Source organism: Balaenoptera borealis (assembly GCF_965194805.1).
Source record: "Balaenoptera borealis genome assembly, chromosome: 2".
Lineage (NCBI taxonomy): Eukaryota > Metazoa > Chordata > Mammalia > Artiodactyla > Balaenopteridae > Balaenoptera > Balaenoptera borealis.
In genome coordinates this window covers 121,100,722-121,126,203 of record NC_138867.1, presented here as the reverse complement: position 1 = coordinate 121,126,203, position 25,482 = coordinate 121,100,722, and the positions used below count along the sequence as shown (strand labels likewise).

At 46.1% G+C, this 25,482-nt stretch overlaps 1 protein-coding gene and 1 long non-coding RNA gene across 7 annotated transcripts in view; one reads left to right on the top strand and one right to left on the bottom strand.

Moving 5' to 3' along the window:
• LOC309624588 overlaps window positions 1-25,482 on the top strand; it is an 85,604-nt gene that overhangs the window by 12,104 nt on the left and 48,018 nt on the right. The window contains exon 1 of the long non-coding RNA XR_014242038.1: window positions 1-25,482. This exon is cut by the window's left edge and continues 12,104 nt beyond it. This is a non-coding gene — a long non-coding RNA (uncharacterized lncRNA).
• ARHGAP26 (Rho GTPase activating protein 26) overlaps window positions 1-25,482 on the bottom strand; it is a 466,073-nt gene that overhangs the window by 418,954 nt on the left and 21,637 nt on the right. The gene's annotated exons all lie outside the window — the stretch shown is intronic.

Sequence of the window (25,482 nt, the reverse complement as noted above, 5' to 3'; positions counted from 1 at the left end):
TCCCCAGCCCTGCCTCCTCACTGCAGGGACAGAGGTGGGCATCTGGGCTAGCAGGGCCAACCTGCTTCTCTTTGGGGAATCTGTAATTAGGGCACAGGGGAGCCTGTTCATTGATGCTGAGCATTCAAACTGGGGAGTGTTTCAGAACTGGGCTGGGGCAGACTCCTTCTCCCTAGTGCACACACTGAGCGGAGAAAGCTGGTCTGTGGAGGGAAGTCAGAGGAGATAGCAGCAGCCCCAGAGAGAAAGTACACGCAACCCGGCTCCAGACTTTCCAATTCCTGGTTCCCGGCCAGCTGCACTTCCTGCCCTCAGGGTCCATGGGACATGCCAGCATCCCAGCAATAAATTTCTCCTCTTGGCTTCAGTTGGTTTGAGCAGGCAGTTGCTCCTTGCAACCCAATCACCGCTAAACTAAGACTCCTTGTGCTGCACAGCCCTGGCTCAGATGACCAGGTGGAGGGGAAGAAAGGCCAGGGGCCAACAGCCAGGAGCAAGAGCCAGGGCAGGCACCCTTCCAGACACACCCAGAGAAAGGGTGAGGCTGGAACCCTATCATAGGCACACGGAAGGGGGATTCTTGTGGGGGTGCCCTCCACAGCATTCCAGGTGAGAGGTTCACAAGCAGGAGCTGACACAAGGAGCATGGAGCTCTTCCCCCTGCTGAAGGTGGGCAAAGAATAAGAAAGATGACAAACACAGCTGACATTTACTGAGTGTTGGCATATGAGCTAGGCTCTTTACAATTATGATCTCATTTATTCTTCCCGAGAGCCCAAGGATGGTGGTAATGTTACGTTCCCAACTTTATACATGAGGAAACAGACTCAGAAAAGCTGAGTGCTTGCCAAGGTGATAAAGCTCCAGAGTCTGAGCTCTTACCCATCATGCTACGTTGCTTTATGAAACAACATTAAAGGACAGCACAGAGACCCCATGCAGAGCTCGTGTCTGAGTGACAGCAGAAGGTGCAGCCACCAAAGGGTCTTCCCTCCAGCAGCCCTGCCTCCTGTGCCAGTCCCTGACCCCAGCCAGCAGTGCCACACCTGTGGGCACAGCACCAAGAAAATAAGGGTGTGCAAAGGTAAGAAGCCGGGAGAGGGGTGCCACCTGGCTGGGGTGTGGTTTGGCTGGCCCAAACAAGGCCCAGTGGAGCCTGGCTTGGGTCCAGATCATAGACACAGGGTTAAAGTAGAGTGATTTTTTTTTTTTTAAAACAGTAAGTGGTACCTGGCATCTCCTCTGTGGTCCCACATGGGGTGGAAGGGAAGATACACTCCCAGGTCAGGCAGATCTAAGCAAAACTGTCCAAGAGCCATGCTATCAGAGCTCCTAACTAATACTGGGACAGAAATCATATTCCTGGGCTTGGGACTGGATGACATGCTAAGGGAGGGAAAGCAGAACCTCAATCAGGACCCCAGAGCCTGCTCTGATACCCCTGTTATTCATATCTCATTCCTAAAACCTGAAACCCAGAGCGGACAGCTAACCTGTCACAGTTCAGGTGACAGGTTCCCCAAACTCCAAGTAGATCTCAAGTGTGGTCAGGAATTTTAAATAAGGCACCTGAACTTTTCAATGTTTGTGCAGCAAGTTCTCCTATGAAAACAGTGCTGACACATCCACTTCTCACCATCTTTGTGGGAGGAGTGAACAGTGCGATTTGACAAGGCTGGATGACATGACTGTTCTGGGCAAGGCACTGAGCCAAGGACTGAAGTCCCACCAAGCTGTCCTCACCAGCTCACAAGAGGTGGGCACTTACTGGATGGCTGCCGGGGTTTGGGATTGCAGTCTATGGTCAGGGAACCTGAGTAACAAAGATGCTGGCTGAAATGGCGGCCGACCCGGTGGCCGACCCAAGATCCAATGCCACCCATAGACTGCCTAAGGTCCACTTAGTCTTCATCATGTAGACAACAGGAAAACCCATCTTATAAACCAAGGTTTTCAAGGCACCATCCCCTCAGGGTCCCACCTGTTGTATCTCTGGGTCTTCCTCACTCGGCTCCCTGCTTCCTTCTCTTACCCTCAGAGGGAGATGGTCCCCCAAGTGCTGCCCAAACCCCTTACTATAGACTGAATGTTTGTGTCCTTGCCAAAATTCACATATTGAAACCCTATTCCCCAAAGTGATGGTTTTAGGAGGTGGGGCCTTCAGGAGGTAATTAGGATTAGATGAGGTCATGAGGGTGGAGCCCCATGATGGGATTAGTGCCCTAAAGAGTCACAAGGGCACTTGCTCCCTCCCTCTGCTCTCTGCCAGGTAAGGATACAATGGGAAGTCTGCAGCCCAGAAGAGGGCCCTCCCGAGAACCAGACCATGCCGGCACTCTCATCTTGGACTTCCGGCCTCCAAAACTGTGAGAGATCAACCGCTGTTGTTTTTGAGCCACCCAGTCCGTGGTGCTTTGTCATAGCAGCCCAGACGCACTAAGACACCCCCTCTCCCTCCCTTGGCTGCAGCAATAACTCCGCGAAGGTGGCACGCACCTCTCTCCCTGGCCAACTCCACTCCTGCTTTTCCAGCCACCTGCTGAGCTTCATCACCTGAGTGCTGTGCTGGCACCTCCATCTTGCTCCCTCCCCTCCTACCTGTTTCTCTGCCTGAGTTCCTTATTTCTGGCACAGGGAAGAGAACTAGCATTTACTGAACTTCCAGCACTTGCCAGGCACCGTGCTGGGTGTTCTCCACGCTCCTACAGCTAAAAGAATCATGACAGCCTCCCACCATTGCCTCTGTCTCTGGCAGCTAATCAGTGATCTGCCCCATCAGCGTTCTCTCTCATCTCACTGTCCAAGTGCTGGGCAGGCACCCTGGTTGCCCAGGGCAAAGTGAAAAAAAAAAAAAGGACCGGGTTTAACGAGCTATGCAATCTTTCTCCAAAACCCACAGCTGGGCTACACCCGACCCGGCCTGTTCCTTCTCCCCTGACCCTTCCCAATGTGAAGCTGTGTGAACAGTGGGTCCAAGGGCTCTGTCCCTGTCTCTGTCCAAATCCTGAGCACCACCCCATCTGCCCTCCCCAGTGACATGCAATCCTCACTGGTGTGTGCTGCCCACAGATTTGGGAACTCCTGGTACAGTAAAACACTTTCATGTCCCCATGAAAAAAAAAAAAAGACACTCCGAGTGTCTCCCACTTGGCCTCCCCACCACGGTCTTGCCTGCAGACACACCGTACTACACACTATCTTCTTGAAGCACAGCACCCACGTCACCAGGACCTTCTACGGCACCTCCCCTTTTCCTCCATGCCAACCCCAATTGCCTTGTCTGGCCCTGGAGGCCTGCCACAAACTGGCTCTCACATACCTTCCAACATACTGCTGCTCACTGCTTCCCCACCAGCCTGCTGGGCTCCAACCAAACCATGTGACTCCTGTCCCTGAAGCCAGGCTGTGCTTTCCAAGCCTGGGCACACAGTTCCCTCCATCCAGTGTGCCTTTTTCTCCCATTTCTTCAGACTCACCTCCTCTTTTCTCCTTGGCCTGGTGCAGGCATGGCACCTCCTGGAAGATGCATTTGCTTATTCCCCTGTGGAGAATGACCATGTCCTCCTGTGAACTCGGGCATCCCTCGTGTACTCCTCCGATGGCACTACTGAATTGCCTTCTCCTCTATGAAACTGGACGTGCCTTAGGAGCAGGGACTGAACAGGATTATCTCTGCAGTCCCCACCATACCTAACACAGCTCTTTTCACCAAAACAATACCCATTCATTCATTCAACACGTATTTACCCAGTATCTACTATGTCCCAAGGTGCTACAGGGTGCTCGGTATATGATGGTGAACCAAAAAAGACATGGTTCCCACCCTCACGGGCTTCCCAATTAGTGAAGAGACAAACTTTAACCAGTGCTTACCCAGATGAGTGTGCAGTCAGCATGGCTCTGTGCTGCAGTAGGCAAGAACCGGGGTCCTACAGAAGTACAGGGAGCCAGGAAGGCCAGCCAGGGAAGTGAGACTGGGATGAGTCTGAAGGAGAAGTGGTGAGAAGGGGAAGTGGCAAAAGTGCTCCAGGTTTCGATGGTGGCATATGCAAAGGCCCTGTGGTGGGTGAGAATGGCAGGCCACTGCAATTGGACAATGTGAAGGAAACAGGAGGATGCACTGTGACTGGGGCATTTCAGTAAATGTGTGGAGTGAATATGAATACATGACCTACACCTAATCAGCATACTTTTTTTAGTCAGTAAAACCAACTAACCTTAGCTCTATAGCAGAACACTAAAGGTAAGAAATATATATATATGCTTCTTTCCCATTTGAAAGAAATTTCCTCCTTAAGCGTGAGCGCTGTTCCCAGAAAAAGATTAAAGAAAGTTCTCCTAGCTAAGAATGGAAAAGCAAGCAAGGCTGGAACCTGATAAAAATCATATAACTCCGTAAGTAATAGAATGAAGCTGGCCACCGGACTGGGAAAATAAACAGCCCGTGAATCATCCTGCATCAATAATAAGAATAGAGGCTAACCACTGGCTAACAACTGTTGAGCATTAACTAAGAGTGTTACCTGCATTCTCTCATTTGATCTTCACAACATCCCATGAAGCAGGTACTAATGTCACTTCCATTTTACAGAGAAGGAAACTGAAGCTCAGAGAGATTTATAACTGGTCCAAGGTCACAAAGGTGATGAACGGTAGAACCAGGATCAGTGGGATGCCAGAGCTTTACCCTTAACCACCACGCTACACTGCCTCACAAGCCAGCTATAATGTCAGCACTTCTGGAATTGTATTTATTGTTTTACCTCCCCCCATATTTAAGCTACTAAACACGGACATTGCAAACAAGATGAAACAATTTCTGAAGGAATGCAATGAAACTTCTAGTGTCAGCTCCCTTCCTGTTCTAGGTCTCCCTCAAAACACCCCAACTCTTCCTCCAGTTTTAATAAAGAAAGGTTTTCCAGTTCATTGCAATATTTAGTATCCTGAGAGAACAGGAATTGGAAACCGATGAATCTTCTCAGGCCACATCTCAGCCAAAGTCAACAGACTACAAACCCCTCTCGTAGGCAGTCGCTGTTTACAGTACATCTAACCGGAAGGAGAAGGGGGTTTCAGATTACTGGAAAGCTCTTGCCATGGTTTTCCCAACTCTTGACAAGTTCTGAGTCTTGTCTATGAAGGACAATATCATGCTTTCCCTGTCAACAAATCCTTCCCCAATCTATTTCTACTCCTCTCTCTCAAATCCTGTCTGAAGTAGCCAGGACACAGGGTAAATGATCAAAGTTTACCTACATGTTGTGGGTAAAACTGTCCACCTACTTGAGGCCTGGCTGACCCTCCTGAGGAGGGTGGTGGTGGCCTAAGTAAGACACCAGCAGGATCTCATTAAATCAGTAATGGTGGCCCCCAAAGAGTCAACGCCCAAGCCTGAAGCTGGCTGGCTTTATGATTCTCCCTAACACCCTCAAAGACCCATCTGAGGCCTAGGTGATAGGAGTGTATTTTAGACCTGCATTCCTGAACCACACTGTTATGGGCTGAAGTGTGTCCCCCCCCCCCACCCTCAAAATCCATATGTTGGAGTCCTAACCCCTAGCATCTCAAAGTGTGACTGTATTTGGAGAGAGGGCCTTTAAAGAGGTGATACGGGTAAAATGAGGTCATATGGGTGGCCCTAATCCAATACGACTGTTTCTTTATAAGAAGATACTAGCATTTAGACAATGACAGAGGGCAGACCATGTGAAGACACAGAGAAAAGACGGCCATCTACAAGCCAAGGAAAGAGGTCTCAGAAGAAACCGACCCTGCCGACCTTGATCTCAGCCACTGAACCTCTGGAACTGTGAGAAAATTAATTTCTGTGGTTTAAACCACCCAGTCTGTAGTACTGGGTTATGGCAGCCCCAGCAAACTATATATGTACACTATTTGAGTTGCTCCAAACTCCAAGTCACTCCCCGTCACCCACTCTTGGCAGGGCACAGGCAGACTGGTTTCCCCTCTGAAGCAGTCAGACACTGGGCACATACAGCAGGGCATCTGGGCACAAAAGTCATGATCAGACAGGTACTGAGTGCTTGAGTCAATGGAGACTTTTGTCATTGGGACTGGGAGCCCAGGACAAAACTATTTATGTTTGCGTAGTTAATTACAAAGGTGATAAATAGAATTTTTCCTTCTGGAAATGAACGGAATTCAAATGCAGTCACACCCCTCCATGGACAGGTGCCAAGGCCCAGCTCCAATACCTCCGTTTTAGCCCAACCATGCTATGGTGAGTTTTTCCCATATGCAATAATAAAGAATTGTGTTAAACAGTCCCTTACAGCACACTGCAGGGGGAGAATTTCTGCCCAAACAACCTTCCTACTACAGGAAGAGAGGAGGCGGCTCTGGGGGAAAAGCAGGAGAGAGGGAGCCTTAACAAAAGGGCAAAAGACGTCATCCAGGGAATGAGAACGTCAACTCTCCACGGCAGTGAGGTGATGAGTAAGCTTATTTCAGGGGGTGCCAGGAGCTCTCAGAGTCCTATGATTAGGTGAGGAGGCTCCAAGCCATGCAAGTTTCCCAGAGGCTCTGGGGCTTCGAGAATTACTCAAAGGCCAAGAAATAAGGAGAGAATATTTCCGTGGGGCACTGCGGAAGCAAAGGCAGGCAGGAGTGGGCTCAATGGGCTCAAAGCCTGGTACGATGCTGGGCACCTAAGTATCATAACAAAACAGCTGGCATTTACGAGGCAACCGCTGAGCCAGGCACTGTGTAAGCACACTTCCCACACCGGCTCACTGAAACCTCACAACCACCATAGGAGGGAGAACTATCATTACCCCCCATTCAAAACATGAAAATAAGACCAGAATATAACCTCTGCGAAAGCCTGAGTTTTTCCCCTATTTTGTTCACTAGTATATTCCTAGCGCCTAGAACAGTGGCTGGGACATAGCAGGCACACAGTATTTTTTAGGTGAATCAATGAAAACAGAGGTTACAGGTCAATGTCACAGAAGGAGCAGGCCCGGGACTTGAACCCATGCTTTCGGTGCCAGATCCCACACTCTCAGCTTCTGCTCTGCCACACAGGATGGAGAAAGCTTGCTAAAGAGCTGGGGAAATCACCTGGTGTGAAGACAGCTTGGTCCACTGCACTTTTCAGCGTCTACATCTTCTGCTCCTTAGCACAGGCAATGTTACTCTGCACCCAGAGTACACAGCAAAGTCAACCAAGGGGCCAGGGCCCATAGATGATCGGAAAAAGGGGCAGCCAAGAGCGTGCCCTTCCCTCATACCTGTGACTCTCCCTGAGGCCTCACATACCAACTTGCGTCATATCCAGTAACTCACCTGAGTGCGGAACGGGGAGCTGGAGGGAAAGTGACTGGAAGGAGAGAGGTTGATTCATCTGACTCACCAGGAATATGTTCAATAGAGCATACGACAGAACTTCCCAAAGTACGGTGAGCATCCAACTTCGCGGTGTACAAAATCATCTTACGTGGCACATAAATACACATTAGAGCTGATATATTGATCTCTGAGGTTACTTTCTATATTGACCAAAGTATACTGGTACTTAATTTATAGCCAAATTATAAAATAACCTTTTCAAACAAAGAGAGGCCTTTCAAAAAGAACAGTACTCCCATTTATGTAAACACATTAGGTAAACAATAGGTGTTGGCGTTATGTGACAGAAAATCATCATGGAAGTACGTGAGTGACTGAAGTTTGGGAACTGCGGTTTCCTGGAACTTTCTAAGTTCTCTGTGTCAAATGTTCCCATCCCTGCACCTCACGCATCCACCCAGACATGCCACAGCTCAAAAGGAAGAGAATTTCCAGAAACCAAATTTTTGAATTTCCTTCAAAATTCCTTAATAAATGACTACACATGAGAGACCCAGACAGCGACAGAGAGATTGAGAGAGACAAAGACAGAAAAAGAGAGAGAGAGAGCACAGACACAAACACAAAAGGCATGTTCATTAAGATATTATGAAGTTAACAACAGGGCTTGACCCAGGGCTAAAGCCCTGCCCTCTGCTTGGGGAGAGCTGTAACACAGAGCTCCTTTTGATACTATCCTGAATTCCACACCGATTCTTTCGGCTATTATTTTATTGCATGGTAGCTGAGCTCAGCCCTGTCCAAAGAATCGTACTGAGGTCTCTGGGATCTGTTCCAACAACAACACACAATGAGGCCTTCTCTCTCTGATAAAGCCAGGAACCCCTCCCTCTGTGATCTGCTCCCCTGCTCCTCCCAGACAAAAGTAAAGTCCCATTTTGAGAAGAATTCTGCCAGCCACATGCGGCCTTCTCCTCCTCACGTTCCCTGTTGGGGATAATCAAGTTTCAGGTCGGCTGCGGGTGGGAGGACAAGCTGAGCTCCAGGACGGAACCTAGGAGTCGGGCCAGTTCCTGGGAGACAAGAATGCCTTCAAGGCCATGTAAGGAAAAGCTGAAAGGGAAGCAATGGTACCACCACCTGCTCTAATCCAACATGAGCTCCACAAGATCAGGGGCTTGTCTGACTCCAAAGTCAAACATAATCGGTGTCTGGTGCTCAGGAGGTGCACGGTAAACACGTATTATGAATCCATCAGTCAATCAGTCAATGAGTGAATGAGTGAGTGAACAGATGGATGGATGGATGGCCCCAGCAGTGCTGGAAGGAGTAAGTGAAGAAGTATGACTGTAAGATTATTTTCTCCCTTTCTGCTTGAGAACTAGCAACTGTATAAACAGGAGACCCCAAAGGGCTACTTTTCCCTTTTCACAGCCACCCCCAGCAGGTGGTGGATTAACAGCAGGACCTTTGACCCCTGAACCAATTGGGCTTATAGCAGAATGCAGCAAACCGAATGCAACTTTGACTTTCTCCAGGACATGCTCAGACACTCCCAACTTGTGTCTTGATCTCTGGACCAAGGAAGAGAAGAGCAATTCTGAGAATGATAATGACTTGCACCAACAGACTTGACTCCTCCTTCTGAAAAGTTCAAAGTCCTTCACATCCTGGCTTCTCTCAAGGGACTTTTATTTAGAGAATATAATTTTTTTCCTTTCCTTTTCCTCTTTCTCTCTTTGCTTATCTGCATTTTTTAATCCTTTTACAATGAACATAGATTACTTGAGTTATAAAAATGTCTAACACAGACTGATGAAACACACAAATAAGACCATTCAAAAAGGACACTGAAAGTGCACATTTTATAGAGTTTCACTTGAAAGTTTCTACATTACAAAATTTAACACTGCCATGTCATGCAATTGCACTCAACTAAGTCCTTTGAAAAGCAAATTGTAAATTTCTGATAAAAGTCAAAGCTCATGACTTAAAATCAGAACACCCGGTCATACAGGCACTTATCTTATAAAAGGGGCAACTAACTGCTGGGCGAAGTGCCAGAGGATTAGACAAGTACAAGGACACAAGCTTAATAAGTAATGTGCCATATATAGTTAAAACATATGTTCTAATTCATCCACAGTAAGAAAAGCTGTGCAGCAACCCTTTCCTGGGGCAGAAACCTCCAGAAGCCAATAGGGGCCAGGGTACCCTCTGTAGTGATAGAAGAGCTTTCCTTTCTTCGTGGGGCTGGTTGGTCCATTTTGGGGCCCAACCCCGGTCCCAAACAGATGGACCATGCTCTGAGCAGCTCGTAACCACCGGCTAAGAAGGGCCTCCGTTTCTGCCCAGTCCTCGGACCTCACTGTCAATGGCCAGTCTGTTCCACAAAGTGGTGACAAGGAAAGCAGCTGATCTAGCCATCAAAAGACCTAATTTCGAGGTCCAGTTCTAGCCAGACCCTGCACAACTCAACGACTGCATGCCTTGGTCACTCCGTTTTACCAGAAGTTAGTAACATCAGCCATATCTCACAGGCTGTTGAGCATAAAAACCAAGGCAAATGTTAAATTGGGAGGGGGAAGAAAGGGAAGGGAAGGGAGAAATTATTTAAGAACCACTAAGCAAAATTTGATACCAGTTAGATGGATGGGATTCCACCACCTCACTATGGCTGAAGTGTAACAAGCAGAAAAGAGATTCAACGCTGTTGTTCGGTCCAGTGTTTACCTAAAATACAGAATTCTTAAACTTAAAACTAGAAGAGAAATGGATAGAACTTTGCAATTTCTCATTTTCTAGCCATAGGAAATGGCAAAGCATTTAAACTGTGGCCTGTAAGAACTGCATGAAGACAGCGGATAAGAAGCCCCCGGTTCCCAAGGGCAGGCAAGGGGGAGCCACTTGCACATGGCCCAGCAGAACCCTCTGTCCCGCAGACACCCATGAGCACCGGGACAGGCGTTCATATCCTACCCTCAGCCCCAGGAGCCAGGGTTGCACCTCGGGTGTGAACTTGAACGTTCTGGGGATGTATCAACAAAAGGGGTGAGGAGGGCAGGCAGGGCAAAGACTTCCCAAGGCTGAATCAATAGAGCCATCTGTAGACAGAGGGGCAGCAAACAGAGTATGTCAGACACACCGGAGCTGTGTGGGCTGCCGCAGGGAGAACTTGCTAAGCATGGCCCACGGCAACCAACCTCAGCAAACTTTTCACACACGAGACCTTCGCAGTGAAGGGGGACCAAAGTGCTGGGCCTCTGGAAATGAGATTTGAGGTAGAAATGGCTGAACTGAGGGGCCCGGGTTTTTAAGAGAACAGGCTAGGTTTGAATCCCGGCTCTTCATCTCTCATGCAGTGGCAAGTTAAATGAACAAGTTACTAAGCATTCCTGACCAGCAGTTTCTTCACACAAAAATGGAATAACCACACCTCTCTAACACAATTGTTGCTAGGGTCAAATTACACCATGCCTGAGCGCACTTATTAGCACTGTGCTGGGCTCCACTCATTGCATTCTTGTTAATTTCATGCATAGCACCCACACTTTTGTGATTAATTGGAAAAAATGGCTATGTGTACTTAAGGATCATGTTACAGAAAAATTCTACTCCCTGACCCCAGGCTAGAGTGTAGGCCCTGGAGAGCAAGACTGGGGGCGCCCCTCCCCCTCTGGATCCAGGGTTGCTATTCTGTCCCACAGCTCTCACCACAGTTCTGCTTCTACAGAGCCTCCAGCCTCAGCAGAAGATGCAAAGAAAACAACCGCCTACCCTGAAGAGAATCAACTGTCGGGTAGCCCCAAACATGCCTGAGAAATCCATCCTGAGCTTAGCCTGGCTTCCTCACACTACCAAAGAGACTGAAGACGGCATGAGCCCATCCACTGCATATATTTACAGAGTCAGACAGCTAAGGAAGGAAGCGGGTGACATGCTTAGGAGAGTCCTTTCTTGGTTTCACTAATCTTCTATTTTGGTCTCACCCAGGCATCACTCCAGATGCCCACAATCCACAATTATATAAGAAAATCAGGAAGGAGGCAAAACACAAGGGCCACCATGGATGCCAACAGCCTCTTTCCCAAAACCTTCTTTGGAAAAGTTGTTCCCAGATTCAACAACCAACTTAAACTACATACAGAAGCACACGTGCACGTGCATGCACACACACACACATACATGCGTGCATTTGGGTGCCAATTTTACTATTCCAAGCACAACCATTAAAAAAAATTTTATCACTATCACTGAATATAAAAAGAACAGTCTTAACTATTCCAAAATAATAGGAGAGATGCATTATCAGAATAAGACACATTATATAAATTTAGCTTTGTGAAAAACCCATTCTATTGTCTGTGTTTTTCTCAGCAAAAACTGTGGGACTCAGCATTTGAGAACTGACGCTCCAGAAGGAGACATTGCTACTTTCCTGTAAAGGACTATCACTGTGGGAAGACTATAAAATGTATTCCAATACCTGTGTCCAAAAACAGCAATGGAAAGAGAAGCCTTTTGCCCACTCCGCCAAATATGAAAAGAGAAGCAGCATTAGCCTCCGTGGACATCAGGATCTTTCTGGCTAACTCCAGCTGCCCTTCCTAACTGTCCTAATTTAAAATCTGTCCAGCTCTCCTTTCTGGGTTCTGGCATTTTACTCCAAGTCATCATTGCCTTGCTGGCTAATCCAAACCTCATTTCCACTTTTGAGCCTTCGTGTAAACCCATTTTTTACTCTCCTTCCTCAAAAATCTGCTCAAGGAGAAATGTTACTATATGACCCAGCAATTCCATTCCTAGTTACCTACCTAAGAGAAATGAAAACAAAGCCACACAAAGTAGAGAATGTTCATAGTACCAATATACATAATAGCCAAACAACAGAAATGATCCAAATATCTACGAACTGGTGAATGGAAAAACAAAATGTGTCCATCTGTACAACGGAACGAACTAGTGATACATGCTACAACACGGATGAACCTGAAAATTGTGTGGTAGGTGAAAGAAACCAGATACAAAGACCGCATATTGTATAAATATGAATCCATTTCTAGGAAATGTCCAGAAAAGACCAGCATAGAGAAAACAGATCAGTGGTTGCCTACAAATGAGAGCGGGATTGACTACAAATGGGCAAGAGTGACATTTTTCATAATAATTAAAAAAAAAGTCCCTGCCCAATTCTATGCTTAATATGATGCTTGGCAGAATTCAGTAAGTTTCTATTTGGTGAGGGAGCCAGTGAGTGAGTGGGTGAGTGAATGAGTGAACAAATGAAAACTAATTTCCCAGAAGCCCTCTCTAGTAACCTGAACCAGGTCCACATAACTTCATTCACTCCTGTCAGCCTCAGCAAGTTATGTGTAACAGTTATATAACAATGAATTGTGTTACATGTATGTGTGCATATGTGTGTATGTATATGTGTGTACCTGTATCATCTAAATCTTTGGATTAGGTTGAACTATATGAAATTGTCATTTTTGTAGGTCAAAAATGGTTGGTAGAATATTGGTAATTTCATGTGATTCAACCTATACATGCAATTTTTGATGTAGGAGACAAGAGAGAACAGAGGCATTTAAGTCAGACCAACCTACGTGTGGCTCCGGGCTCCATCCCATTTTCGAAGCTTCAACTTCCTCTGGCAGAAAAATGGGGATGATCACAGGGCCTTGTTCCTAGGGATGCTGTGAGGATTACTGGGACAGTGCATGGAAAGCACCTACCAGTGTTGAGGCAAAGTCACCAAGGAAGTGCTCAGTAAATCACAGCAATTATTGGTACGTGCTGACCCTATCTCTCTATGAAACTATACATTCCTCAGTTATCAAGGACTGGGACTTTTTGTATTCGTGTGTTCCCTAGACCTGCAGACAAAGGATGCTCATTGCTGGAGTCCTGCCCAGGGAAAGCTTGCTTCCAAATGGCTCCTGAAGCCTGAGAACACAGTTCCCTGGATGCCACCAGAGTCCCTGCCTGCGGACCCCCAACTCCTCCAAGGTGAACTGCCAACATCGCTGCAGGACTCTTGCGATTCCATTCCCAACATCCTCCTCAACACAAGCTCAGCAATACCATGCAGTAGAGGAAATGCCATCAGAGAGATTTCCTTCTGGCTTATTTCTCAATAAAGACGTCCGGCTGCTATGCAACGAGCGTTTCAGTGGATGATGGGGCTATTCGGAAAAGGATGGGTTTCTACTGGCAACAACAAAGGATGGCGGCTGCAGGCGAGAAGCAAATAAAATTCTATCCCTACATCCTATTCAAAATTCCTCAACTCATTTGTAGTAATCATAAAGTTAGACAATGATTCCAAACAGGGGAAACAGTGGGATTAAATTAGGGTTGCCAGATTTCGCAAATAAAAATACAAGACAACCAGTTAAATTTAAGGTAAACAGCAAATATTAGGGACTGACCCGACACTACAAAATTTTCATTGTTTATCTGAAATTCCAGTTTAACTGGGTATCCTGTATTTCATCTGGTAACTCTAGATTAAATTGGTACCACAGAACTACTTTATTTCTCTGACACAGGAGAATGCATCTTCAATTCAATTAACTGTTCTTTAACCACAGAAAAACTATGCAGGCCAGAAAGATAAGGTTTCCAAATTTAGTGAGAGTCTCTGTATGAAGCTGAATTAAGGGGTCTATACAAGCCACCATTTACTGAGGTTGTAACCAGCACTTTGCTAAGCACTTTATATGCACTGTTAGCTCACTGAATCCTCAAATTAGCCCTATGAGGGAGGAGCATGTACTTTTATCTCTATCTTACAAGTGAGGAAACTGAGGCTTAGGGGAGATAGAATCAAACCCGAGTTTGGGCCTCTCAATTTGAACCTAAAAATTATTAAGTCTCAAGGCCTCTCACCAGAGTCCCAGACTCAGCCTATAATCTATCAGGTGTCCCTGAGCTAATTCCACATTTCCAATGCTCTGGTAAGTGAATTATATCTCAATAAAAGCTGTTAAAAAATGTTTATCCAGTATCTACTTCTCTATCAATAAAACTGAGAAACTTCAATCCACAAAACACTCTAGAGCCACTTCGGCTGATGATTACAATTGCTTTTCCTCTCTGCCATTCTACTGCCAGATCTCAGCAATTTCACTTCTAATGAGCCTTTCCACTAAAATTAAGGACAGAAAAAACAAAAAGGTGACCAAACCTTAAACGAGTTAAATCCTTCTAACTGGATACAGCTCTGTTAAAGGATGCTCTGAAAATAAGACTAGAATCAAAATGAAATTTGAAAAATGTCAACTCAACACATCCATTTAGCTCCATCATCACCAGTGATCATGGGGCTGGGCTACAATTGAGAAAATTGTAGCCATTACTGTAAAAAAGAAAATCCCCTGGGGACTTCCCTGGTGGCGCAGTGGTTGAGAATCCGCCTGCCGATGCAGGGGACACGGGTTCGAGCCCTGGTCCGGGAAGATACCACATGCCACGGAGCAACTAAGCCCGTGTGCCACAACTACTGAGCCTCCGCTCTACAGCCCGCAAGCCACAACTACTGAGCACGCGAGCCACAACTACTGAAGCCCGTGCGCCCAGAGCTCATGCTCCGCAACAACAGAAGCCACCTCAGTGAGAAGCCCGCACACCGCAACGAAGAGTAGCAGCCATAAATAAATAAATAAATAACATTTTAAAAAAAAAAAAAAGAAAATTCCCTGGACATTCATTGTAAACAAATGCCTCATTCTTACAGAAGGTACCACAGAACAGTTTTTCTCATCCCAAGGCTCACAGTCTCTAGAGCTGCCAGGGGTTTAAGAGGGAACAGATCCTCTTTGACGTTCTTCTTTTCAGTCCAGTTTTCATCCACTTTCTCCAAGGTTACTGAATCTGACCCACGCCCACTCTAGTCTCACCAGACTGAAGGCCACTGCTTATATGGATACTCTAACCAATGTCTGGCATTACAGATGAGCATGAATGGCATGGATTTAAATCATTTTTAAAGAATGCAGTGTTTCCCTGAGACGTGTGGGCTATACTCTAACCACCAGAGTTCAGGACAAGGCCTTTTCATCCTTATTCCCTATAAGGAAAACAGTTGGGTATGGTGACATTCTTCAAACACGGGAGTAGACAAAAGCGGAAGGGATTTCTTCATCATATTTGCCTTTCGGAGGCAATATATCTCCTTGGTAACAATTCTAAAAAAGAAAAAGGGGAAGAAAAAAAAAGCCTCTACTAAATCTTACACCTTAGCAGGCAGCCTAGAAAATATGCCTGTGATTCAGGCAAGATACCCATTCCTTTTTCTCAAAGGGATGCTTAGTTTGTTTCGTTTTGTTTGTTTTTAATCAAAAAAGGGCATCTAATATCTTTCCATGTGGATCTCATGGCTTTCCTCACCTATGAAATGGAGACGGTGGCAAGGGTGATAGCATCACTACCTTCTAAGGTTGTTTTGAGGATTCACTGAGAGCGTGTACAGGATTTACAGAAGTCTGCCACGCAGGGCGTCATCGATACATATTAGTTAGGACTGTCACTATTCCCCAGCACGGCACCAGGAGCATGGATGTTAACTTAGAGATGACAGGAGGTAGAACTGTACGGTGTGTAAGACACGACTCAAAGGTTCCTGCGGAAATTCCCCAGCTCAAGACCAAAGAAGTGAATTAAAGCCATGTCCAGAAAACAATTTTAAAAACAAAGAAAAAGCAATCAGCCCTGGGCCCCAACCAACGAAACCACACAATTAAAGGTGCCTCAAGCACAGGAAACAGCACCTACAGTGAGCTGATGACTGAACCATACGTACAAACACACACATTCCACCAGGAGCCTGTCTGTGCCCTGATGTTCCTCATAGGATGGGGAAGTCTGGACACTTGTGGGGTTTTTTTGTTTTTTTTTTTTTTAATTTCATTTTGGCCACGCCATGCAGCTTGTGGGATCTCAGTTTCCCAACCAGGGACTGAACCCAGGCCCCCACAGTGAAAGTGCCAAATCCTAACCACTGGACCGCCAGGGAACTCCCTAGACACTTGCTTAGACTGGAACAAGAAATAAGCCTGGCTCATCATCTTGATCTGCACTGCCACCACCCCTGCTTTCCTCCCACCCTGATGCCAAGACCTTCCAGCAGACAGACACCACATGACTAGGAGGTTCCAAGCACACGTGAGCATTGGAAACACGCTGCTGGGTTCCCAAGAAGAATTGCAGAAAGTCAGGAAATCACTGCACTACCACCACAGGCAGGTCTATTAATGAAGCACAAATAATGGGATTAGACAAGAAAAGAGAAAAAGAGCTTGGCCTTCTGAAGGTAGTTCAATGGATGAGAAGCCCAAAATAAAGGGCCGGGGAGCGGGGGTATTCCGATGAGTCATAAAGAACAGACGTGAGTAAGCTGTGTGTCTCTACGGTCCTCCCCGGCTCTGCACCCCAACATTTAAGTTAGGACAAATGTATTCATCACTCATCCACTTAGTCTGGGTTTTTTATAGTTATTTATTCTGCAGCCAGTGCTCTCTGATTCACCATGCCAGACAAAGGCAAGATAAGCACGGCTCCTCTCAGAGCTCGCATTCAAGGATAGGAGGAAGATAACAAGGTACCACCTGTAGATTTGCCCCGATGGATCAGCCATTTCATTTAATACTGTGCGTCCCACTGCATCAGGCCAGTGGGTCAAGCCAGACAATAAGCAGCCGTGAAGCCAATTACAACGATGCTCCTGTGGCTCGTGTCATTCCCTAGAGCTGGCAGAACAAAGCCTGTGCAGGAATTCACAGGTACGAATACTCTCAGCCTCAAAGCATCACTGCTAGGGCTGCTGAAAGATCAGGTCAGCGGGGGACGGATGAGGTTGGGAGTCTCACCATATTGCAAATTAATAAGTTTCTCCTTATGACCATTTGTGGAGCGGCTATTATGTGCCAGTTACTGTGCAGACAACTGAGGATACAGCCCCAGACCTTGTCCTCATGGAGCTTAGAATCTAAGTGCACCCTTCAGTCTAAGTCGTAAAAAGTTACGAGAAGGATCCAAAATACAGAGGACAAATCTCCAAAGGGGATAGGGGGAACACATTAAAATATGCCTCTAAAAAAACCCATAGTGGGCTTCCCTGGTGGCACAGTGGTTAAGAATCTGCCTGCCAATGCAGGGGACATGGGTTCAAGCCCTGGTCTGGGAAGATCCCACATGCCGTGGAGCAACTAAGCCCATGTGTCACAACTACTGAGCCTGTGTGCCACAACTACTAAGCCTGTGTGCCACATCTACTGAAGCCTGTGTGTCACAACTACTGAAGCCTGCACGCCTAGAGCCCGTGCTCCCCAACAAGAGTAGCCACCACAATGAAGCCCGCGCACCGCAAGGAAGAGTAGCCCCCACTCGCCGCAACTAGAGAAAGCCCGCGCGCAGCAATGAAGAAGACCCAACACAGCCATAAGTAAATAAATAAATAAATTTTTTAAAAGAACAAAAAAACCCATAGTTGCTGTCCATCAACAGATGAATGGATAAAGAAGATGTGGTACACATACAATGAAATACGACTCAGCCATAAAAAAGAACGAAATTTTGCCATTTGCAGCAACGTGGAAGAAGTTGGAGGGCATTAGCCTAAGTGAAATAAGTCAGACAGAGAAAGATAAACACTGAATGATATCACTTACATGTGGAATCTAAAAAATACAACAAACTAGTGCATATAACAAAAAAGAAGCAGACTCACAGATATAGAGAACAAACCAGTGGCTACCAGTGGGGGGTGGCAATATGGGGGGGGGGGGGCGGGGGAGTAGGAGTTACAAACTATTGGATGTAAGATAGGCTCAAGGATGTATCATACAACCCAGGGAATATAGCCAAACTTTTACAATAACTGTAAATAGAAAGTAACCTTTAAAAATTGTACACAAATAAAAAAAAATTTTTAATGGGATAATAAATGATAGATCTTACCTCAAAAAAAAAAACCCCCAGTTGTTACTCATGATAGTATTCACTGCTGTTAGAGTTGTGACACAGCAGGAAAGGTGACCACATTACTGAGGTTTGGTAGGTTTGCCGCAGAACACATTCCGGGTACCCCTTCGAGGCATTCCAGCTGGGAAGGAAGAGCCTCACCTCAGCAGGGCTGTGTGCATGCCCCGGAAGCTGCCAAAGGGCTGCTGGGCTTTAAGGAGACCCCCCGCCCCATGCAGAGCAGCACAGCCCAGCAGGTGAAGAGGCCCAGGAGCAATCCCACCTGGATTCTTCTCTCAGCTCAGCCTTATGTCCTACAGCCCTGAGCTAGGCAATTGCTTTCTTTGGGATATAGTTTCTGCAATTATAAAACTGCAAGAACAACAGAAAAAGGAGAAGCATGGGAGCAGAGAGAGGGACGCAGGACCATTTCACCGAGTGCATGCACACAAACAACAGCCCTGAAAGCCAGCTTAAGAGGACATGATTTGGTTCCTAGTGGAAACTCTGTGCTCTTCCTCTTCCTCCTTCACACTACGAAGAACACTTTCGCCATCACCACCCTTCCAGGCAGAGTGCTTTTGAAAGGCAGCTCTTGGGCAATCTACAACTTCCTAAAATAATGCATGATGCTTGAACTGAGTGGACTATTGGAACATAATATCCAGCTAGGCCCCAGCCAAACCCCCCGCTTCCTTGCTGCTGACCCCAGGTAGAGACCAAAGGGGCCTGGCAATGGCCTAAGAGGCCAAGGCAGAAGGTCACTGAACAGGGAAGCCTGGGGCAGCTTCCAGAGGAAGTAGCACTTGAGCTGAGATTTGAAGGAGTAGTAGTTAGGGGAAAGGAGGCAGAGGAGGGCAGCATCAGAGGGAACTGTGTGCCAAGGCCCTGTGATGGGAGGCACGTGAACATCAAAGGGGTCAGAAAAGGCGCCTCGCAGCTGGAAAATGCAAAGATGGTACAAGATGAAACTGGAAAGGCAAATGGGCCAGACCAGGAAACGGGGGTGCACGGGGGGCCGCTAAAGGGATTTAAACAGTAAGGTGACATGATCAGATTTTCACTTTGTAAAGACCATTCTGGCTACAGAGGTAGTCACAAGCTAAACAATGAGTCTTGGTGGCAAATACTAGCAGCCACAAAATGGAGACAAGTGTCTGAGAGACCAAGAAGGAGGAAGGCTGGGGAAGAGAGGAAAGGAAGAAAGTTCAGGTGAAGGGAGATCCAGGTCTTTCCCTTGCAACTTGACAGCATCAGCATCAACTGGGAGCTTGTGAGAAATACAGAGTTCCAAGCCCTGTATCAGAACCTGATTTTAACAAGGTCCCCAGGCGACTTGGATAAGCATTGAAGGTTGAGAAGCACTGTTCCAACGCAGGCTGGGAATTAGTCTTTGGAGATCATCAATTATACCACTGATGTCTTGTATTTTTAAACCCAGTCTGTAACAAAGCTGCAAAACCCAATACCTCCCTTAAAGCTTAAGTAAACTGGAATCACAGACGAGGCTTGCTGTGAAAGAACTCTTCCTAAACTAGCCAGGAGAGGAAATTGGCATCTATCTGCTCCTTGACTTTGCTAAATCTACACATATAGCAACCACATAGGGCGACAACAGCTATGACACACTGAAGCATCCGTTATCCACCCTCAAAGGATCCAGTTATCACCTAAACAGAATCCAAGCCTCTGCCAAAGCTTCCAGAAACACCTATGAGTCAGTCACCTTTGAGAGACACTCACACAACTATTCACCTTGCTACCCACTTGAAAAATGAACCAAGCCACTTGCAACATTCATCAATCTTGCAGATTACAATGCTGTCTAATTATAAAGATACTTGTTGGCTCAATCACTGCTTTTCTGTGACGCCTAAAATAAGTCCCTTAATCATTATGTGTCCCAGCTTTTCCCCAACTGCAAAACAGGAACCCTAGCATTTATGCCCCCAAGTATGCTTTAGGGATTAGGGAAATGATGTTTTCAATGCTCTTAGATGTACATCTGTGCTATTTAGTTCATATAGCTTTGATTATGTCACTGTGCTACTCAAAACACTTACACTGGCTTCCCAGTATCCACTAAATGAAGACAGTCTCTTCACTGTGGCACCCAAGCCTTCTATAGTCTAATCCCCAAAACCCTGGCATGCTTATTGCATAGATGCTCCAACCAACCCAGGCTGGTTATGGTTCCTGAGCAAACTCAGGCCTTTTCGGTCTCTGCTTTAGCTAGTGAGATTCCTAGTAGAATCTCACTACTACTAGGAACCCTATTGCCAATCCCTCCTAAGTCCATACCCACCGTGTATTGAGATCCAAAGTATGTGTAGGCGTTGTCCAAAGGGGATGGGGAAGGCACCAGGGATACCAGGCAGAAAGAACAGAAATATTCAATGGGCTGAACCCATCATCCACTGGAGAAACCAAAATAAATTTAGGAGAACTGGAACACAGAGCACAGACATGAAGACAATGTGAAGCTGGAGGAGCAGGCAGGGGCCAGAGGACACAGGGCTCAGAAAGTACTATCAAGGCATCTGCACTTTATCCTAAAAGGGCTAGTGAAAAGGTTCTTGAAAGCAATCAGACTATAATACTTGAGAACTGTTTTAGGGAAGGTAGAAGGTACCTCTAAAAACGTCTTGTGAATCTCTTTCAACCCACTGTGCCCACCAAAGAAATTCAAACTGTTTTCAGGAAATATCTGTGGCAATTTTTTTTTTTTTTTCAAGTCTGTGGAGACAATGGGGGGATATGTTGTCTATGTCAGACTTTTTTTAAGAGTTAAAGAACTCAACTTCAATTTACTTTTTTTTTTTAATTTTATTTATTTATTTATTTATTTATTTATTTTTGGCTGTGTTGGGTCTTCGTTTCTGTGCGAGGGCTTTCTCTAGTTGTGGCAAGCGGGGGCCACTCTTCATCGAGGTGCGCGGGCCTCTCACTATCGCGGCCTCTCTTGTTGCGGAGCACAGGCTCCAGATGCACAGGCTCAGTAGTTGTGGCTCACGGGCCTAGTTGCTCCGCGGCATGTGGGATCTTCCCAGACCAGGGCTCGAACCCGTGTCCCCTGCATTGGCAGGCAGATTCTCAACCACTGCGCCACCAGGGAAGCCCTGTGGCAATTTTAATAGTAGTACATCGTCTCTTTTAACCAGAGATTATAATCACAGAACTATAGACCAAATAGGAAATTTAGCAATCATTTACTCTAAACCCTTATTTTAAAGATAAGAAAACTAGAGTCCCCAAAGATTAAATGATTTGCTCAAAGACAGAGGCAATTTGTGGCAGAGTCAATATTCAAACCCAAGTCTCATGGATTTCTAGGCAAGGGAGAACAGGATGCAGTAAACATTCCGATATAGGAATCAAAGCATTCATTCATTCATTCAACAAATATTTATTTATGTACCAGATGCCATTCAAAGCACGGGGAATACAGAAGTGAACAAAGATAAATATCCTTGGCCTTACAGAGTTTTCATTCTAGTAGGGAGAGACAGACAAAAAAGAAACCATAATAAATAAATTATATAGAGTGTTAGAATGAGAAACGTACTACAGGAAAAAGTAGAATGAAGTAGGATGGGAGGAGCTGCCAGGTTAGACCTCACTGAAAAAGTATCAATTGAGCAAAGACTTAAAGAAGGTGGGAGCTTGCAGAATACTGAGGATTTGAAAGGTCATGTGATTTCTATCCATTCCATCATAATTTGCCTGTACGAAGTGCAGGTAATAGGTTGACATCCATCCACCAAGTTCAACAAACAAAAATCGACAATTCTAACATTCTCTCTGATATACAGAAAAAAACAATTCTCCTTCCAGCTTTAATAAGAGGCCTTGATAGGCTGATGAACTGGAATGTAGTGAAAAAGTGGATAAGGAGGGAATTTCAGGCTGGAAGCAAAACAAGTACATAGTCTGCATTTTGATAATGAACCAAGACAATTTATTTCGGTTACTACCAAATATGGATTAAAATGTGGGTCGCTTCCTGAACAGACCAGAAATGAAACTGAGATTGGCACCAAGTTCCCAAAACCTGATGATGAGTTGTCCAGAACAGAGAAAAAGCAGGCATCAAAAGAGGAAGAACAATGGAAATTACAAAAACTCTTAGAGCTCAACCCCATCTTCCCCCCAGAGTATGCTGTGTAGTGGCAAAGGGTCACCATCATGATTCCAAGGAGCCAATACTTTCTGAGCCATCCTCACAATAACCCGATGAGGTGGGTACTTCTATCAGACTTACTTTACAGATGAGAAAACTCAGACAACTGAGTCTCTGAGAGGTTAAAATGCCCACACGGTTCACAAGCAACATGGATAGGAATGGAACCCAGGTCTGACTCCACAACCCATACTGGGGCTCAGCAAACTGTGGCCCTTGAGCCACAGTGGTTTCTACCTTATTAAATGGTTGTAAAAGAAAAAAAAAAAAAAAAGGCATAAAAGAAGACTATGCAACAGAGACTGTATGTTGCCCACAAAGCCTAAAACGTTTACTATCTGGCTTTTTACAGAAAATGTTCGCTGATCCTTGTTGTCTAATCCACTACACTAGCCATCAGCAGATTCAAAACAAGCACTGCAGGATATATTCTGCTTCCCAAATCATAAGTATCACAAGGGGAAACAGGCTCTGGAAAATGGAGAACAATTTTCGCATACTGGCTGGACTGTAAGATAATCAATTGTTGCCTGGGAGGTTATGGATCTGCTACACTACTTAATAGTTCTCATACAGAGTTTTGTGTTTTTTACAGTTTGTCCCAGCAGGGGCAGTCCCCTCTCACCCTCCTATCCACCGGACACCCCATCCCCTGCTCACGAGGCACGTGGCTCCGAAACACTATTCTCAGGCTGCCCATGGTCTGCCCAATCCTGGTGGTCCCCAGGGCTTCCTAACTGTCTCATTTCTTGCCCTCCAAATCTGAATTTCCAGGGTTACTTTACTTAAAAATAGCCTGATAGCCCAAATTAACTTATCCAAACATGGCCAAGAACCATGAGATATTTGGGAAGCAGAGCCCTTTCTCTTCCCTGGATGACGCCGTTCAATCTATGCAGGCCAGGGTGGAGGAATTTCATTGCCCTGGCAGCCCAGCAGCTATCCCCTCTTCTTCTGTATTTACAGCACCCTAATATTCCTCTGGGAAACCATCCATTCCTGACACTTGGAACATGTATCTCATATGCTGTTGACTCCACTCTGGGCTCAGGCCAGGGGAGCTTCAAGGATTATCTCAAGGATGTGCACATGATTCAACAAAAAGCCAATGAGAACCACGCTCAGGGCTTCGGTTCGAACTCTTGGCCACAGGTCCTCTTGCCAACATGAGGGAAGAGGCTGAGAATGGCATCAACCTATAGGAAAACGGCATGGAGAGATGCAGAGAGACTGGGGCCTGCAGACACCGTGTGAGCCACGGGACCCGGGCTGCTCGGAAGTCAGAACATCCCTGGGCTTTCCAGCTCCAGACTACAATCAATTCTCTTCCTGCGTAAGCAGCCTGGACTGGGTCCTCCCTCCCTCGAGATAGAAAGTGGCCTGTCTGGCACGGTCAGAGTGGAATGGAATCGTCATGTCTACAATGTGCTTTATGCAAACCGACTGCAAGGATGGTGATAACAAAAGCTGCCTTCACAGTCAGCAAAGCACCTCACCAACACTCCACGTCCATGCTGACAGCAGGGGAAGCTCGCCTCTCTTCTCCCAACTGCTCCCGGAATGTGGGGCTCCCTGAGAGCTGTCCTTCTCATTTAAGGCCGAGTTATCTGATTAGAGCTGAGACCAGTGAGGCTAAAACAGTAAGACTCTCACAGTCAGTCTTTCAAATTAGTACACTTGATCTCCTCCCACCCAAAACTAGTATCCCTCAAGCCTCCACGGGAAAACAGAGAAAAAAGGCAAAGGGAATTTAACAGTCAGTGGGTGAGTTCTCTTGCTTCTATTATGTCCAAGGTTGCTTGGCAACCGGCCTCAGCCTTATCATTCCTGTGGAAGAGCAAAGGAACGAATGTCAGACCTCCAGGTCACGCAGCATGTCCTGTTTATGCCCCGAGACTCCAGGGCAGGGGTGGGTTCGTGCTGTTCTACAAAACTGGCCAAATCCAGCCCACAGAGCACCTGCTGTCTTCAGGGGCTCTCCCACACCGGCCTCAAACTTTCCCCTTCAATGAACGTAAGCTGTGGATGTGCCCCCAAAACAGATTAAAAATACTTTCAAAAACAGCTTGTTAGCAAAACAGAGAAAAGGTTCTGACATGGAAAGAACTCTGTTATTATTTATGAAGACAGTAGAAATCAGCAGGGAGCGGAGGGCATGGTGCACAGTCGGGAAAACACGGGCCAGCTGGTGTTTCAGGTTCAGGACTTTCTGGAATCCTCCATGACCCTGTGCATTCCCTGGCCACCTCCAAGGATCTGGATGCCGAAAGCACTGCCACAGTGCTCTGTGACTCTAGGTCATGAGCTCATTTCCAACAACTGAGAAGTCAGTGGGGACAGAGATTTCTGCATTTGGCAACACATTTTAGAAGTAACTGCGGCACCAGAGCCCTGCACAGTCAGTACACTGCAAGGGAGGGAGGGAAAGAATGTGGGTCAGTGAGTCTCTAGTGCTCAGATGTCGCCAAGCAGGGCATATGTGTGCACACAGAGAGACGTGATGCTGTTTCTTCTCTCTCCCTGCCCACTCCTAAATTAAATATCTAAGAACGGTGGCTTTCCACACAAAACAGAGACAGAGCCCAAGAGAGACAGGGACAAGAAACTGATGCTCGTGCTTAAATTCTATTTAGCAAGACAGCAGTCCTAGAAAGTAAAGGACTGTACGGGAAGCACTGTCTTTTGTTGGCTGATTCCTGTTAAGACCCATTTGTCCACATAAAACTATCCAAATGAAGTGATATTAAATCTTATAAAAAAGTCACTGCAAGGTTTCAGAAAAATCTTCTACAGACAGTATGCCTGGGTGGGAGTAATACCCTGGGAGAACAATGTGGTTCCAGCTGGAAACGCTGTCAGCAAACAACATACAGCCTGCAACATGAACAAAAGAAATATTTTTTAAATCTTTTTAGAGGAAAATGAAAAACAAGTCTTTCAAAATTGATTATGAGGCTTATAAAGGATGCCTTCCCATTTGTGCTACTTTAACTGAAATGATTATTAAAACTTAACACCTTTAA